At 44.0% G+C, this 17,713-nt stretch overlaps 1 long non-coding RNA gene across 1 annotated transcript in view; it reads right to left on the bottom strand.

Annotated features, from left to right (window-relative positions):
* LOC309530250 overlaps positions 1-5,997 on the bottom strand; it is an 83,199-nt gene extending 77,202 nt beyond the window's left edge. Inside the window, exon 1 of the long non-coding RNA XR_014218727.1 lies at positions 5,796-5,997. This is a non-coding gene — a long non-coding RNA (uncharacterized lncRNA). The remainder of the gene's footprint in view (positions 1-5,795) is intronic.
* Between the last annotated feature and the right edge of the window lie 11,716 nt (positions 5,998-17,713).

The following is a 17,713-nucleotide window of genomic DNA, read 5'->3' on the forward strand; positions in this document are numbered from 1 at the left end:
GTTGTGTGGTGTCATGGCCATATGACATACCATAGCTATGTAAAATTCAGGGAACATGTTTATGGCTCTAAACTGAGTTAATTATCCTGTTGGTACGGTTGGTAACATGGTTGCTGGTAAAATCAAGATATATATTCAAGTTGAAAAACATGGAGGACCAACTCTGGGGGTGGGGAGCATGAGAATAACTTGTGTGTTTGGGATCAAAGTAACACATTTGTATGATTTGTAGTGAGTAACTGTTTAATTTTGGAAGGGGAAGTCTCCTGTGATGACCATTAATTTGCAACAAATTGCTATGACAGCATGAAAGACATTGAATTTTGAAACACAGCATGTCTCCTAAAATACAGGAAGTGTTTTCTGCTCTCTCTAAGAGTTTGAAGCTTAGTGATTTGAACAGTGAAGATAAATCAAGCAATTTTTTCCCTCCACCCCTTGCCTACTTTCCCTCCTTCCAGTCTTAAGGAAAGGAGTGGGGACAGAATCAATCTCTAGGTTGTCGATAAATGTTTATTGACATCATTGGTTGTGGCCCTAACCAGTCCTTCCAAGCCATCTTCCTGAATGTTCAGCTACCATTTTAATTTCTATTCTTTTTTTTAAGTGACTAATTCTTACACTGACAAAGAGGAAAAGGCAGCGCTGACCTCAAATTCTCACCAGGAAGTATACCTGATTCCAGCGCCAGCCCTATCACTAGGCAAAGTGAGGCAGCCAACCACCTCAGGCGGCAAGTGTTTGGGGCTGGAGAATGGCAGCTGTGAGGGGAAAGTTATTTTATGAGATGGAATGAAAGACGTGAGGGATTAAAGGATGTAGCCTGCTACGGAGAGGAAGTGAGGCAGAACAGGCTACCAAGGTTAACCAAGATAGACCTCTCTTGTATTAAATCACAATATAATGTTCATTACCTTATAATACTTGCTAGCTTTGTTCCATAATATGAGGTGTACCACACTGGCAAGGTGCTGGAAGACAGAGCATGCTGCCTTATTACCAGTATCTTTGGCTGTCAATCCATCATAGGACGATAGGAGGCAACCTTATGTCAGTCCATCTAGCTCAGTGTACGTTGAGTGGCAGCAGCATTCAAGATTTCAGACAGAGGTCTCTATAAGGGCAACACTAAGATGACAAGGAGGAGGCTGACAGTCAGTGGCACTCTCCATGGACTGGTTGCAAGGAAGTAAGTGGATGGGGGCTGGCTGAGGACAGACTGAACTTGGTGGGGGAGTGTCTCCCTTGTTCTGAAGACTTGCCTCCAAGGGGTAAAGGTAAAGGGACCCCTGACCATTAGGTCCACTCGTGACCGACTCTGGGGTTGCAGTACTCATCTTGCTTTATTGGCTGAGGGAGCCGGCGTACAGCTTCTGGGTCATGTGGCCAGCATGACTAAGCCGCTTCTGGCAAACCAGAAGCCGTTTACCTTCCCGCCGGAGTGGTACCTATTTATCTACTTGCACTTTGACATGCTTTCGAACTGCTAGGTTGGCAGGAGCAGGGACCGAGCAACGGGAGCTCACCCCGTCGCAGGGATTTGAACCGCCGACCTTCTGATCGGCAAGTCCTAGGCTCTGTGGTTTAACCCACAGCACCACCCGTGTCCCCCTCCATGGGGTAAGACAGGTTTAAACAGTGTTTTTTCCCCTCAAGAAAAATAGGTGTCGGAATGTACCATGAAGTTGTCACAGTAAGTTGTGGGGTGACTCAAGACAGCCCTGAACAGATGCTGGTGCACCTGGGACTGGTGCAGATCAATAAAATGTACCTCCCTCATTCTCTTAGATTCAGGCGGATGGCTAGGGCAGCTCAGAAGGGGCCTCGTGCAAGTTTGTGTGTGTGTGTGTGCGCGCGCGCAATGGTAGAGGCTTGGCTGGAAAGCTTTAAGCCCACATCTGTTACACAGGAGATAGACTGAAGAAAAGGAAATATGAATTGGCCCTGCAGCTAGGACAGGCTAGGACAGGGGTCTGCAACCCGCGGCTCCGGAGCCGCATGTGGCTCTTTTACACCTTTGCCGGGGCTCCGGGGTGGATACTAGCGAGGGGAAGAGGCGCATTGTGTGCCCCGACACTCCCCACTGTGGCGGGCGCTGTACTGGCTGTGACGCCGCATGGGGGCGGTGCGTGCGTTAGTCACGCACCGTCCCGACGTCACCTTCCCGCCCGCTGTCAGATCGGAGGGCAGCGGCGCGGATGCTTTAAATGTCGCAATGGTTTTGCGGCTCCCAGTTTTTTTTTCCTTCGGAAATGGGTCCAAGTGGCTCTTTTTGTCTTAAAGGTTGCAGACCCCTGGGCTAGGAGGAGTCCTAGATATTTAAAAAAGTGTAGACTCACACACACTGGCCATCATCCAGTTTTGACTTGAAATGTTCGTTTGGGGCTTCTCAGAAGTACGTAAAAGTGAGAAGCAGGTGGGAGGAGCCCACAATGTATCCCACCTGAGAGGTGCCGGAACGTGTTCCAGCTGAAAAAAACACACTGCTCTAAAAACATGCCTCCATGGGGTAAGATAGGGTCAACTCAACTTAAATTACCCTCCCAAGCTGCCATTATCAATGGGGAAAAACACCCACTGGTGTCAATCACATAATCATTGGTGTCCAAAGACATGAAGAGAATCTTTTTATATGCAACAGCCGCCTCAAGGTTATTGATTGCAAAAAATTGGAAATCAGAAGAAGCACCAACATTGAAAGATTGGCAATATGAATTTTTTGAAATGACTGAATTAGCAAAAATGATGGCACCAATTAGAATGCAATCTAATCAAAATCTCAAACAGGAATGGAAACGTGTAGAAGAACACATGACCAAAACATGCTCCGACAAGAATTTATTGATATGTATAGACTGATTTCACAAAGTTAAGTTCAGCTAAGCAGATATATAAGACTGAATGTTTAATAATTAAGATACAAGAATACAATCTCAATAATAAAGTTATAAAATAATAACAAGGAAGTCACGCACGGGTGGAGGGAAGACACTGAGCAAGAAACAAGAAATGGATAAATGTTGGTACATAATGAAATGTGAAAACGTGAATTTACGAATATAATGTATATGTATCATTATGTAAAGATTTTATATATGGACTGCAACATAATAAATAAATAAATAAATAAATAAATAAATAAATAAATAATCATTGGTGCCTTCCATCATAAGCGGCAAACATACCATGTCACATGTCCAGAAAGGAAACTGTTAACATAGTTATCCCGCAGAAAAACATTGCATGAAAGAGGCTCTGTTGAGGCGTTCAGCTCACTTTAATGTGGCATCTGCAATTGGGACGAAATTCACTGGTGTTTAGTATCCCATTTGGGTTCAGATGCACAGATAGGTTGGTAATCAGAAGCAATTTGCTTGGTGTATTCCCCCTGCCAAGAAAACTTTAAAAGAGGCTGTCTGTTATGCTTTCTTTGGAGAGCTGACTTGTTTGAGGAAAACCACCGATTCCCTGGCTCATTTGGGATTCCAAGCCCGGCACTGATCCAAAAGGATCTGCTAAGATTGTGGCACGCTTGAGTTTACTTGTAATGAAGCATACTGTGTTTTGATTCCCACCAACTCTGCATCCTTGAAGAAACAATGTGATGTTTTGAACAGTCATTATGGGCAGGCTGCAGGTGTCCCAGGCCAAACAAGTGTTTCCCACTGTGATGTCAATTTTCCATGCAAGAATCCAAAAACCATCTGAGACATTTATCTGAAGTCAGAGTACTCTTTGCGAACACACAGGCAAAAATTAATTTATTATGTGTCCTTTTATTTAAAATGCATCTCTGGGTTATTTCTGGGGCATAGGAATTCATTCATCCCCCCCCCAAAAAAATACAGTGGTACCTCGGGTTACATACGCTTCAGGTTACAGACTTCGCTAACCCAGAAATATTACCTCGGGTTAAAAACTTTGCTTCAGGATGAGAACAGAAATCGTGCTCCGGCGGTGTGGCAGCAGCAGGAGGCCCCATTAGCTAAAGTGGTGCTTCAGGTTAAGAACAGTTTCAGCTTAAGAACGGACCTCCGGAACGAATTAAGTACTTAACTCGAGGTACCACTGTACTAAGCAGAGAAGTTTCTGAAAATTTGGTTTCCTTTTCCTTTCTTCCACCTTGGCATAATTTGTGTATCTTCCAGTGGCCAGCTAAGGGTGTGTCATTTATTTCGAAATCTCTTTGAGATAAGCTATTATATGTTTTAAATTCACATTTATGGTTCTCTGAAGGGAAACCCCCCCAACATCTAATATAAACAAATGAACCATTAGATCAGACACATAAAAAAAGGAATATAGCCCATAAAGTTTTCCTGTTATGTCAGCAAATGGCAAATGGAGTCTTTATGCTGGAAAACATTGTACCCTTTACAGTCCGCTTTGTTTATATTGAGAACAATTTAAAAGGCAGGTGCATTAATCTGAGTTCTTATAATAACCATTTACAGAATGAGGAAAAGCTTGAAAGAGGCAATGGAAACAGCCGCAGACTCATTCTAAAGAGAGAAGTACAATCAATTTTTCGCAGCAGTATTGGCATATAACTGTTGTAAGAGGGTCCCCAGTGCCCTAGAATGCTGCCCAGGAATTCTTCCATGTTACCATTTCTGTCTTTTAAAATCATTGCTTTTTTCTGTTAAGTGCTGGGATTCATAGCCAAGGCTGTATGTACTCTCCAATGGAAAGAGAGAGAGAGAGAGAGAGAGAGAGAGAGAGAGAGTAAAATTCTTCACTAAAGCAATGCAGGCTGACTTCCAGAGAAAGGGAAATTCAGTGATCTGTAAATCACATGATCTATATCTTCTTATGAAACTTCAGCTTATGGGCACGGTTCCTCTGAATTTGAATGATTTGCTCTACATCTTTCCTGATTTGCATAATTTGTTTTTGTTCTGCTAGCCGAAAGGAAGGACATGGTGACTATTGCAGGTCAGTGAAGCCTCACGGAAAATCTTATTTATCTAGTATGGCTGGCCCCTTGTTTTACAGTTCTCTTTTTGGAGGAGCCCTCTATTTGAAGGAGTGTCTGGTCCGAGCCTTGCTCCAAGATAAATAACCATAACAAGGGGAAGGCAGGGGCCTTGAAATTGTCCCTCAACCCTTAACATCTGACCATCAGACTGAGCAGGCAGGCAGTTCAACTGATTACAGTTTCCCCCACTACAGTGGTGCCCCGCAAGACGAATGCCTCGCAAGACAAAAAACTCGCTAGACGAAAGGGTTTTTCGGTTTTGCGTTGCTTCGCTAGACGAATTTCCCTATGGGCTTGCTTCGCAAGACGAAAACGTATTGCGTTTTTTTCTTAAAGCCGCTTGAAGAGGCGTAGTTGCGATGGACCGTGCTTTGCAAGATGAAAAACATCGCAAGACGAAAAGACTCGCGGAACGAATTATTTTCGTCTTGCGAGGCACCACTGTACAGTGAGATGTATCTCTTTTTAATTTATAGTTTATGAAAGATGCCTGCTTCTTGGGAGAAAAGCAATGACAAACCTAGACAGCATCTTAAAAAGCAGAGACATCACCTTGCCAACAAAGGCCCATATAGTTAAAGCTATGGTTTTCCCAGTAGTGATGTATGGAAGTGAGAGCTGGACCATAAAGAAGGCTGATCGCCGAAGAATTGATGCTTTTGAATTATGGTGCTGGAGGAGACTCTTGAGAGTCCCATGGACTGCAAGAAGATCAAACCTATCCATTCTGAAGAAAATCAGCTCTGAGTGCTCACTGGAAGGACAGATCGTGAAGCTGAGGCTCCAATACTTTGGCCACCTCATGAGAAGAGAAGACTCCCTGGAAAAGACCCTGATGCTGGGAAAGATGGAGGGCACAAGGAGAAGGGGATGACAGAGGAGATGGTTGGACAGTGTTCTCGAAGCTACCAGCATGAGTTTGACCAAACTGCGGGAGGCAGTGGAAGACAGGAGTGCCTGGCGTGCTCTGGTTCATGGGGTCACGAAGAGTCGGACACGACTAAACGACTAAACAACGACAACAACATGCTTTTATTTATTCCTTTTACAGTCAGAACTGTTATGAAAATCCAGAGTTGATGGCAATACACTGTGGGACTGCTCACAACTGGTTACGTAGACGGGACCAGTTTCCACTCATGGTTGCTAGCAGTCGGGCAGGGAAAGAAGGAATCTGATCCACCCATTGATGGATACAAGGCCTTGGCTGCCCTTGTGATGCTCCTATGACCGATGAGACACAATGTCTACTGAAACAGGGAACTGAGAGGCAGGCTACATTTTATCAGGGGCTGGACAGAGGAAGAGGAGTGGTGAAGACCACCTCCCCACCATGACCTTCCAGGGAGGAGGAAGAGGAAGACTGTACAGATTTACAACAGTGGTTTGCGGGAGGTCACAGCTCAGAGGCAGATGAGGAGGAATGTTGGGAAATAATGGGAGAGGAGGAACAGGCAGAGCTGGAGCAGCATCTGGCTGACACGTTGTTACTAGAAAGCATTCCAGAAGACCATCTTCTAGAACCCGGCAAGCCTTAAAAGTAGGAGAGCAAAGAGCTTGAAGACAGAGGGCACTTAGCAGCACCTGTAGAGGAGGTAATGATGATGATGACGAATGAGGAAGTGGGAGAGAAGGGGTGTGTGTGGAGATTCACTTGGGACAATGCTATTATCCAAGAGGCTGGGTTCTATGGCCCCTCTCTCTATGCAGTTTGAAATAAAAAAGGACTGTAATAAACTTTTCCTTGTCTTTATACTTTCCTGGGCAACCAGCCAGGAGCCTCTGACAGCACCCTGACACCATACATTTTAAGGAAATTTAAGACCCCCAAGGTCAGGTATAGGAAAACTTGGCCATCCAGATGTTTTGGGACTACAACTCCCATCATCCCTAGCTAACAGGACCAGTGTTAAGGGATGATGGGAGTTGTAGTCCCAAAACATCTGGAGGGCTGAGTTTGCCTATGCCTGCCCAAGGTAGACAGACAGACAGATATACAAGTTAACATTAATTTTATATGGTATTTAATGAGCTACTATTTCAAAAAAAGGCTTTCAAGTTGCTCTTTTGTCCAACTGCAACAATATATTTTAGCTGGCTACTGCAAAGTCCTCAATATTAGGACAATTAACTTAAAATTACCTTGTTCTAAAAACACATTACAGTGGTGCCTCGCAAGACGAAATTAATTCATTCTGCGACTTTTTTCGTCTTGCGAATTTTCGTCTTGCGAATTTTTTGGGCTTGCGAAGTCTTGCGAAGCAAGCCCAAAGGGAAATTTGTCTTGCGAAGCAACTCAAAAAACGAAAAATTCTTTCGTCTTGCGAGTTTTTCGTCTTCCGAGGCATTCGTCTTGCGAGGTACCACTGTAAAGGCAATTCAAGAAAATAACTATTTTAGGTTTCCTTATCAAGAAAAGCCACGAGATAGCCTTAATTTTCAGCAATCTAACGTCTTGGCCCCAACTTTACCAATGCATTGTGTGTTCTAAACTTGTCATCAAAGTAGTTATCTATGACGTATGGTTAGAGTTATATATAACTTCAGGTCATGGTTCTCAGGCTCTAACCACGGGTAAGTGTGGGTTCAGTCCTTCTTCCTCAGATAAATCTCTCTGGCTATTATTAGAAAACAATACAGCTGGCCAGCCAATAAATGCCCCAAAGATATAGGAGAGGCCTCTGCTCCATTGTCACGACCGGGGGAAACAGCGCTATGTCAAAGGCAGAAGGTTATCATGAAATGTTTCCCCCTTTTGCTTCAAATCACTAGTGTATTAACTGTGTATGAGGAACTTGTAATAAACAGTGTGGTTGCTTTTATAGGAATAAGGTGACCAGATTCTTTCCTTACTACATAAAAACAGAGACAGTATTCCAAACATACTTGTTTTTTGTGGTGGAATAGTATTTCTTCTAAACTTGGACCTAACACACATTACTATGTGCAGTGGCATGCAGTAATATTTTCACTGATTTTTAACTTTCTCTTGATATCAGTTGGTGGAATGCTTCTCACTAGACTGTATATATGTGGTGATCTTTTGCAGCTTCAACACATGAAAACACACCCATCATGTGGTTGGGGAATTCAGCTTCCTAATGGCCAAACAACACCTTACATTTAAAATGCTGATATTGCAAGTTTCTTTGTCCTCAAAACCCCAGGACATACTCATGCTTATCTTTTCTACTCTTCATGTCAAAATATTTGCTCTCCTGAAGTGGCTTTGAGGGACAGAAAGAGATGCTGTATCAAATCAAGAACTGCATCCTAAATAAAAGCTTGGTGGCTTGGTGCAAGCAGTCTTGTAAGAAAACAGGGTTATCAACATCTATTGAAATGCTTGATTGTGTAGGTATGGTTTACACATTGAAATGTGGATAAGGTGTTTTTTGTTTTTAAAAAGTAGTGCTTTAAATATTTCCTAGTATTAATAATAGCATGCCACTACCCAGAACCACTGTAGGACTTGCCGATCAGAAGGTTGGCAGTTCAAATCCCTGAGACGGGGTGAGCTCCCATTGCTCGGTCCCTGCTCCTGCCAACCTAGCAGTTCGAAAGCACTTCAAAGTGCAAGTAGATAAATAGGTACCGCTCCAGTGGGAAGGTAAAAGGCGTTTCCGTGCGCTGCTCTGGTTTGCCAGAAGCGGCTTAGTCATGCTGGCCACATGACCCGGAAGCTGTACGCTGGCTCCCTCGGCCAATAAAGTGAGATGAGCGCCGCAACCTCAGAGTTGGCCATGACTGGACCTAATGGTCAGGGGTCCCTTTACCTTTTACCCAGAACCACTACTAGATTGATCTGTCTATCAATTATCCAAGAGCTGCAGTTTCCTTGGCCTCACATGAAAGAAACCAACACTGTGTGATTCTAAAGGAAGGATGACGAAGCCATGACCTGCCAGATGTTGACGGACTCCAACTCCTATTATCCCATCACCCCTGACCGCTTGCCATGCTTTCTGGGGCTGATGGAAATTGGAGTCCATTGATATATAGATGGCCACAGGTTCCCCTAACTTTGGTCTCCAGCTGTTTTTGGACTACAACTCCCATCATCCCTAGTGAGCAGGACCAGTGGCCAGGGATGATGGGAATTGTAGTCCAAAAGCAACTGGAGACCCAAGTTGAGGAAACCCTGTTCTAAAACCTCCACTCCACTCAGTTTGTACCCCTCAAATCAATAGGCTGTCTCCAGGTCCATGCTTTTGTTCTTCAATATATTCTTATTTAGACGAATGCAAACTGTACTCTCAAACTAAAAACTGGAAAGTTATTCTAATTTATTCAGATAGCATTGGCGGCCGAAGTTATGGGAACTGTGTCTCATGCAGATGTTCAGCAACAGCTTCCAGCAACTCATAGGATGATGTCAGACTGTTGCAAAATACATAGATGTTTGTTACTAACTGGAATAAACAGTCACTTGTGCTGGATATGCATTAGTGCATGAAGTCCTTCTAAGGCTGATGCCCAATAAACCAAGCAATCATTTATATCTTGCAATATAATCTCAGTGACCTTTTAAGCATCTGCTTTGGTTGCACAGTCATTGCTGAAGATTGTGGCAGTTTAGCAATGAGATGAGCAGGTACAATGGCTTATATCCTCTGTGTTATAAGAATTTTAAGGTCATATATAAAAAATTTAAATGTTCATAACTGTATATATAAACCACATGTCTGAAACCCCACAGATTAGGTCCTGAACAAACTGACCTCATATATTTCTCTACAAGGTCAAAGTGGGAAACCTCCTCATTGTCTCTTTCCTCATAAATCCTATCCTCACAAATCCTGTCTTAAGGGCACATTCAAGATATGAACAGGGTGTGAGCCTGTGACCTGTGACCTAGATTCAGGAATTAAGTAGTTATAATAACAAAAGAGTAGCCAAAACCCAGATAATGCAATCAGGTAACTTGCCAGACAGGAGATAAACAACGCACTCAGATTTCTGTTGTAGACCGCTTTTTCTGTGATGTAGGTATGATGTATCAGGGGGGCTCCACCTTGGACTCCAGGGTGGGCAAATTAAAATGTTTATATATGGACTTATATGTATGGCTCTGGGTCCTCCTCCTCTCTCCTGTGTGTGAGGATCAGGCTTACTAGCTATTCTCTGGTTGGCCTCTGTTATTTTCATCTACCGATAGAGAACCTACATGGACTCTATATGGGCTCTTAGGTACCCCATAAGGGAAAAGGAGCAGGTTTATTTTAACTTATATCACTCTGCTACCAAGTCCTAAATATCAAAAGCAGGCCAGTACTTTTAGGTTTCAAACTGGTTTGATTTCATTACTTGGGGCAGAGGGCGATGAAACATTTCAAGGACTGAGTGCCCCAACCATGGTCAGATTTGAAAATGGCAAAAATTTCAAAAACCTCCTCCCAGACACTCTAGGAATATCTCAAAACGTGAAAGCTCCAGAACTATATCAAAGCTTTTATTGTGAGCACAGAGCTTGCTTACTATCTGTCAGAGGTACCCAAAATATTTTCTTCCTCACAAATGTTTTTAGAATGTGTTGCTGAGAGAAAATAAACGTTTTCATTTTGGATTAATGAATGCACTAATTTGCACTACGTTGGGTGCAAACAGTTCAAGAAGAGGCAGAAGGGAATTTGACCAGGCCCTCAGACTTCCTGATAAAATGTAAAAGTCACAAAGATTGCAGTTAGTAAATAAAACTGAGTAGTTTTTCTTGCCTCAGTTTCTCCAATGAAATCAAAATGACCATATATCAGTAGTATAGACCCTTAAGGCTGCAATCCTAAACCTACTTATGGCATAGCTGTCAACATTTCCCTTTTTAAAAGGGAAATTCCCTTATTCTGAATAGGATTCCTTGCAAGAAAAGGGAAAAGTTGACAGCTATGACTTATGGTGAATAATTAAACTTCACTGGATACAGTGAGATTTTCTTCTAAATAAGCATTGCTGGAAGTCTTTTGTGATGCACTAAAGAGACTTAGATGTATCAGATCCAGAGGCAATAGACAATACAATGTAATAGGTTTGTTTTTAAGAAATCAGATCATTTGGAATAAAAAACATAACATAATATTTCTCAGAAGTTCTGCCCCATGAGAGTAAGGTTCAGGCTTGTACCAGTAACAGGGTTGTCTCTTTCCAAGGGGTAGGAGCACACACTCAGCTTCCACTGACCCTGAGCGCATGGTGTTCATTCAAAATATCTGAATGAACTAACAAATTTACCGTGACAGTAGACTTCTACCTTTTAGTGAGGAGGAAACCGCTGGGAATCAGGGCGTGGGCCAATCAATATTTTTTATTCCTAGTGTTATGTACTGAGTTGAATAGGATCCAAAATGCAGCAGTCTGACTGGTCCTAGAACAATAGGATTAGAATGCAGCAGTCTGATTGCTCCGAGAACAATGCAGCAGTATGATTGGTCCGCAGCAGCCACCCAATCCAGCTCCAGGTGGAAGTGAATCCACAACCTGATTGGCCTACAGGAGAATCCCGGAATTAGCCAATCACGTGCAGCCCAGTGTGTAAATAATGTATATAAAGCAGATATTGTGGGGGAACTTCCTTTCCTCCTCACCACTATGAGCTGAATAAAGAGCATGAAATCCACTCTCGACTCCGAGTATATGTCACCTAGAGACCACAGAAATGGGACTTCTGAAATGCCAACCTGGAAAGCCTAGAGCAGGGGTCAGCAAACTTTTTCAGCAAGGGGCCGGTCCACTGTCCATCAGACCTTGTGGGGGGGGTGGACTATATTTTTTTTGGGGGGATGAACGAATTCCTATGCCCCACAAATAACTCAGAGATGCATTTTAAACAAAAGGACACATTCTACTCATGTAAAAACACGCTGATTCCTGGACCGTCCGTGGGCCAGATTTAGAAGGTGATTGGGCTGGATCCGGGCCCTGGGTCTTAGGTTGCCTACCCATGGCCTGGAGAATGAGCAGCAAGAGCTGTGTGCTGTTTTCTTTTCCTGGTGACATATCATTTGGGTCATTTGTTTTCGTGGGTTTTTTTGAGGAAGAGTGTGCCTTTAACACACACACACACACACACACACACACACACACACACACACACACTATCCAAATACAGTGGTACCTCGGGTTAAGTACTTAATTCGTTCCAGAGATCCGTTCTTAACCTGAAACTGTTCTTAACCTTAAAGCACCGCTTTAGCTAATGGGGCCTCCTGCTGCTGCCGTGCCGCCGGAGCACGATTTCTGTTTGCATCCTGAAGCAAAGTTCTTAACCTGAAGCACTATTTCTGGGTTAGCGGAGTCTGTAACCTGAAGTGTATGTAACCTGAAGCATATGTAACCCAAGGTACCACTGTATCCCTTACTGGGGGACTCCGTCTCATGGAGAGTCAGTGTTCTGTAGGGGTTAGAACGTTAGACGAGGATCTGTGAGAGAGAAGTAGGTTCAAAAATCCGCTCAGACATGAAACCCAGTGGATGACCTGGCGTCTGCCACTGTCTCTCAGCCTAACCTACCTCACAGGGTTGCTATGAGGATGAAACAATGAGGTCATGCATGCGATCTTGAGTTCCATGGAAGAAAAGTGAGGTATAATTGGAATAATAATAGAAATTACATGCCAGCTATCTGCCTGTCTGCAACACATGGTAGAATACTGCTGGCATCCTTGTTTTGTGTGTGAGTGGGGTGGGTGGGTGTTTTGGATCAGGTTAGCCATATTGATCACCACAGCCAATCACAAACAAACAACCACACCCTAGGCCAACTCCAACCTCTCTCACCACCAAAGGAACACAAGTGAACAGCAGAGAACCAGCACGAGTAACGCTGACACCAAACCCTACATACATTCAGCAAAATAGAAACATCGCCACCCGACCTCACCCATCTTCCCCCCCTCCCACCCCTTTTTCTTCCTAATGTCTCAACAAATGAAACTGATTTGTAAAAATGTTACATGGGAAAAATACGAGAGACATTACACATACTTCTGTAAAACAAGAAAATCTTTAATAATAATAATAATACTGCTGGCATCCGTCCGTCAAGGGAAACAATGGAGGAGTGCGCCTTTAGTGGTGAAGTCAAACTGTCAGAAGGTTGCAGCGCTTGTTGTGGCTGTAGCAGCGGCGTAGCGTGAGTTGTCAGCACCCGGGGCAACGCAAGTAATTTGCGCCCCCTAACCCGGGGCAAGACAAGTAACTTGCGCCCCCCCTACCCCCTAACCTGCGAGTTGCCGCTGGCGCTGGCGCCCAAACGACGCCGCTTGCCCGGAGGAGGAGGGGGGCAGAGAGGCGAGGAAAATGCAACGGCCCAGCAGCTGCAGCAGCACCGGCGGAGGCGGGGCTGTGAGGAGGGGCTGCCTGGCGCGTCCTCCGTGGCGAGCGCTGAGAGCCGCTGCCTGCCGGGCGCCTTCAGCCCGGACTCGCGCACAGCTCGTCGGTTCCGCGAGACATGCGGCTCTGCTACAGCCTGCGCCCGAGGCTCTTCGGCGACTCCGGAGGCAGCGAGCGCGCCCCCCCAGATGTTGCGCCCGGTGCGGCCGGCACCCCTGGCACCCCCCACACTACGCCACTGGGCTGTAGAGACCGATATGGGAGAGACATGTTTTGTCACAGCTGGGGCAAATGAAGGCGTCTTCTTCTCTCTGTGCTCCTCCCATATATTTTATACTCCCGGTATTCCATAGCAAGAGAGCTTCACATGACAGGTTACAGAAGGAAGACACTTGGCTTCTTTTAAAGGTGCCCTCCTCCCCACATTTCCTTCATGTCCACTTTACTGCACAAGCACTGAACGAAGAGCTTAGGAAATTTCCTCTTGGCATTGCTCCTAAAGATATTGAAATTGCCCATTGCCCAAGGGCTGGGAGATCAGTGAGCACCGGAATGAGATTAGTTCATTCCACTGCTTTTCAGACCATATGCCGAATAAAGGAAATTAAAGTGGAACTGTAGAGGAAGGAGAGGCAAGGAGCAGGTTTGCACAGTCCTTTATGTCTTCTTAAGTGATGCCAATTTAAACACAAGATAAGGAAATCAGCCGCACTTGGCGTACTTGGATATTTCAGGAAATTATTTTAGCTTAATGCTGAATAATAAGAGTTCAACGTGCTCTGGATATAAATTACCGCATGCATTAGATTGCACAGAGCAGACCTTGCCAAAAAATACAAAGAACAGAACCATGAACTTAGATGAACTTACCTTGTTTAGAGATAACTTAGGAAAGCAAGAATAAACAACTTAAGTTAAAGTCCATTTGCACATTAGATGTGGACGTCACTGCTCTGGCACTCCTTCGTTTGGCCAAAGTAACCATATCCAATGTTATGCCTTCATAGAATCTGATCTGAAGAATCGCATAAGTGTAAATATTGCTGTTAGATGTAATTAAACTCTTTCCTGATATCTCTTGAAATGAATATGGCCAGCTCTTCTGTGCATGGGAAACAAGTTTCATAATGACCCTAAACAAAGTGAAAACACTTTCTCATCCCTTCCTTTAGAGGAATGATTGGCAAAGTATATGCAGCCATACTTGTTTTCCACTGGTTTTCTCAGAACAGACACTAAATGTTAAGTTGTGGGTGAACATATCAGACGACACAGTGATTCTTCAAACAGCTCTTGTTTATTCACAGGCCAGAACTGAACTGAACTGAAGGGTTCAGCCAACCTGTTTATATAGAGCTCAACTACAAAGCCACAGTAACAACTTTCTGTAACTATCCAAACACCGAATGTCACTTTCAATCCCTTATTTGCATATGTGGACCTGAGTGAAAACTATCTATAGTATCCCCCTGCTGGCCCAGGGTGAAAACATCAGTACATAACACTAAACTTACCAGTTCATAATTTCCCAGATACCTTGTTGTTGTTGTTTTAATTAAAAAAAAAGGTATCATTTACACAAGCTGCTTTCTACTCTTGCTTCTACTGTTGGGAGGGTCAGAACGAGGCATCAAAAGAAACATGATGCCGGGTGAAAGAAGCCAAAGCCTCTTGCCAAAGATATTTAGAGAGAGATGCATTATATAGGTGCTTATATAGTATGCCATCAGGAGACACAATTATCTCTGGACACAAACACTATAGGAAGGGTGGTGAATGGTGAACTGGAGGTGGTGTTGGAGCCCACTACCAAGTTGCAGCCTGAACTAAGGTGATTGCTGTGGGTTAAACCACAGAGCCTAGGACTTGTCGATCAGAAGGTCGGCGGTTCGAATCCCCACGACAGGGTGAGCTCCGGTTGCTCGGTCCCTGCTCCTGCCAATCTAGCAGTTCTAAAGCACGTCAAAGTGCAAGTAGATAAATAGGTACCGCTCCGGCAGGAAGGTAAACGGCGTTTCCATGCGCTGCTCTGGTTTGCCAGAAGCGGCTTAGTCATGCTGACCACATGACCCAGAAGCGGTACACCGGCTCCCTCGGGCAACAAAGCGAGATGAGCGCCGCAACCTGCAAGTGCTCCAGTTGGTCCAAAGATGTCATGGACTGTGAAGGCACATGAAATCAAGACGAAAGGGAGAAACGTGCTAAGAGGAAGGCACGCTTTGCAAACCCTCACTGTGATCAGCTCCCACCCAGAAACCAATGTCCCCACTATGGAAGGACGTGTGGATCCAGAATTGGGCTCCACAGTCACTTACGGGCTCACTGTTAAAACCATGTTTATGGAAGACAATCTTACTAGGCTATGAGTGATCACCAAAGAAGAAGAAGAAGAGTCTCAACAGCAGCACTACCAAGAAAGAAATATATGGCAAAATATTAAGAAATGGGTCCACAAATGCAGGTTTGGGTTAAAGGTGGTTCCTGGGTTGGATAAGGTTGAAGACTGATATGTTAGAGGACCTAGATTAAAGTACAGTGGTGCCTCGCAAGACGAAATTAATCCGTTCTGCGAGTCTCTTTGTCTTGCATTTTTTTCGTCTTGCGAAGCACGGCTATTAGCGGCTTAGCGGCTATTAGCAGCTTAGCGGCTATTAACGGCTTAGCGGCTTTAAGAAAAAGGAAACAAACTCACAAGAACTCGCAAGACGTTTTGTCTTGCGAAGCAAGCCCATAGGGAAATTCGTCTTGTGGAACGACTCAAAAAACGGAAAACTCTTTCGTCTTGCGTGTTTTTCGTCTTGCGAGGCATTCGTCTTGCGAGGTACCACTGTAAGCTAAGAGTTGCCAGTTTCTAGATGATTTTTTTCAATCGGAGTCTTGGGTGAAGTTTCTGATGTGGTGCAATTACCGTTAATACAGCCAAATGCTGTGTTAGAGCTCCTTTTCCATTTTCAATGACTCACAAACATGGATGTCACCTCCTGAAAAATGCTATTCATAACATGCCTTGAAGTTACTAAAATTTTGAATTGGATATAAGAAGTAATTTAGCCTCCTTTTCTCATCCTCTTCCAAGCTTCCAACTTTCCCACCAGTGCTCTTTGCCAAACAGAAGCTTTAGAAGTTGTTTTTTTTAAAAAATAATTTTTATTAAAGCTTTTCTTGTGTAGCAAACAAGCAAACAAATAAATAAAAGTACTGTATAGCCTCTCCACTTTCAATTCATAGTCCTTTTCACATTTTGTTTCATATGTTGTGCCTGCCTTAGAAGTTGATGCAGCAAAGCAGGCTTGTGAGAGGATAGAAAAGGAAGATAAATTTATAGAAATATAGTTCCCATAGCTGTCTTTTAGGTAAGTAATGGGGCAAATAGTTTCCATCCCCTGAGACTCAAACGTATTTCTGAAGAGACAATTGCCTGAATAAAATCAGTATTTGTTACTTTCGGTTTGGAGGGGAAATCTTTACAAATTTGGTTTTAATAAGCTGACATTAGCTATTTTCTGACAATCTCATTGTGTTAATTGTATTCTAAGAATGAAATCCATCTCATGCCCTTGTGCTCATGGAAGCGATTTTGATCCAGCAGAAACATTGGCTTTTCCTTTTTCCTTTCTGCCAATTTCCTGTCCCCTCTGCAGCCACCAGCAACCAATGAAAAACAGCCTGAGAACTGGGGGCAGCTCCAGAATAGGATGGAAGGTGGCATGGCAGCCAACTGACCAGATTGTTGCAGTTCCGCTGGCCTTGAAGTTATATACCAGGCAAGGGCTTGTGACTGGCTCTTTGAACACCTGGGCTGGATCTAGAAGCATATAATGGGAAATCACATTGCGAAGGATCGAACTCTACAATGCCATCTGGTGTCACAGTGTTATAATGCATCTAAAACACTAATGTGGCTAAATCCCTGATTTCCAAGACAAAGAGGATTCTTGCACCATGGCATCAGCATCCTTATTTTCTCATGCAACGTATATAGCTCTGAAAACTCTTTGGACAATATACGTGCATCTACTTCATTTCTCCTTATTTGAGGTGTTTAAAATGAAGGGTCCGTATAGTTAAAGCTATGGTTTTCCCAGTAGTGACGTATGGAAGTGAGAGCTGGACCATAAAGAAGGCTGATCGCCGAAGAAGTGATGCTTTTGAATTATGGTGCTGGAGGAGACTCTTGATAGTCCTATGGACTGCAAGAAGATCAAACCTATCCATTCTGAAGGAAATCAGCCCTGAGTGCTCACTGGAAGGACAGGTCCTGAAGCTGAGGCTCCAATACTTTGGCCACCTCATGAGAAGAGAAGACTCCCTGGAAAAGACCCTGATGTTGGGAAAGATGGAGGGCACAAGGAGAAGGGGACGACAGAGGACGAGATGGTGTTCTTGAAGCTACCAGCATGAGTTTGACCA

The sequence above is a fragment of the Podarcis vaucheri genome, assembly GCF_965113315.1.
Source record: "Podarcis vaucheri genome assembly, chromosome: 4".
Taxonomy (NCBI): domain Eukaryota; kingdom Metazoa; phylum Chordata; class Lepidosauria; order Squamata; family Lacertidae; genus Podarcis; species Podarcis vaucheri.